The sequence below is a fragment of the Lottia gigantea genome (genome assembly GCF_000327385.1).
Source record: "Lottia gigantea unplaced genomic scaffold LOTGIsca_31, whole genome shotgun sequence".
Lineage (NCBI taxonomy): Eukaryota > Metazoa > Mollusca > Gastropoda > Lottiidae > Lottia > Lottia gigantea.
Window position 1 is genome coordinate 439,257 of NW_008709027.1, and position 801 is coordinate 440,057.

The following is an 801-nucleotide window of genomic DNA, read 5'->3' on the forward strand; positions in this document are numbered from 1 at the left end:
AAAATTTCTCTACCATTTTCCTGAAGGCCATCAGCAATTTGATTGGCTGTTAAGTTGTCATTGAACTTTAAAAGCAATTCATATCAAGAAACTCATGGTGTTATATTTGTTAGACTAGCCTATACTATAGCTTTAAAGGGCATTCCATTTCTTTGTAAAATATTTTTATTATCAAAAACATAAATTATACCTGAAAATATTTCAAAATTATGTTATTTCTATCTATGGATTTACTTGATTAAACTGAATTTGTTTTTAAAAGGGTTAATTAAAAATGGATGGTACTGGCAAAATTTCCTCATTGCACACTGCATGGTGCTGCCCATCTTCATTAGCCCAATTAGGTGCAGAAGAGTACAGACCCAAAACTCCATATATTTCATTTCAATATGATTTCACGGACATTTTTATTTCAGTAGGTAATTTCCTATCAAATTGATGTATTCCAATGCTGAAATCCAGAATGCCTACTAGTGACCTGTGCTTCTATAAGAGAGTATCTTTTATAAAACCTTATACCTGTAACTTAAAAAACCAAACAAGTTATTGCATTGTTGTCTTTTTGTAAGAATAAGAAACCGTGACCTTAATTTTGACTTAATTAATATATCTGGTTCAAAAATAGTAGCCTAGTGACCATATAGTATTATAAGCATCAAACTGGCTACTTGTTATCTTGCTAGCCTTTTTATTTATTTTTCCTCANAGTGTGATGTCATTTTGATTGTCAATTAGTGACTTTGTGAGGGTTAGGTAGGAATGGCCATGTGTTGTTTAGCTTGTTTGAGATTCTTTTTTAAG

General features: G+C 31.0%; 1 protein-coding gene across 1 annotated transcript in view; it reads right to left on the reverse strand.

Annotated features, from left to right (window-relative positions):
• Positions 1 to 801, reverse strand: part of LOTGIDRAFT_232689 (hypothetical protein) — a gene marked incomplete at both ends in the record, with an annotated part of 59,563 nt that overhangs the window by 10,832 nt on the left and 47,930 nt on the right. The window lies entirely within an intron of this gene.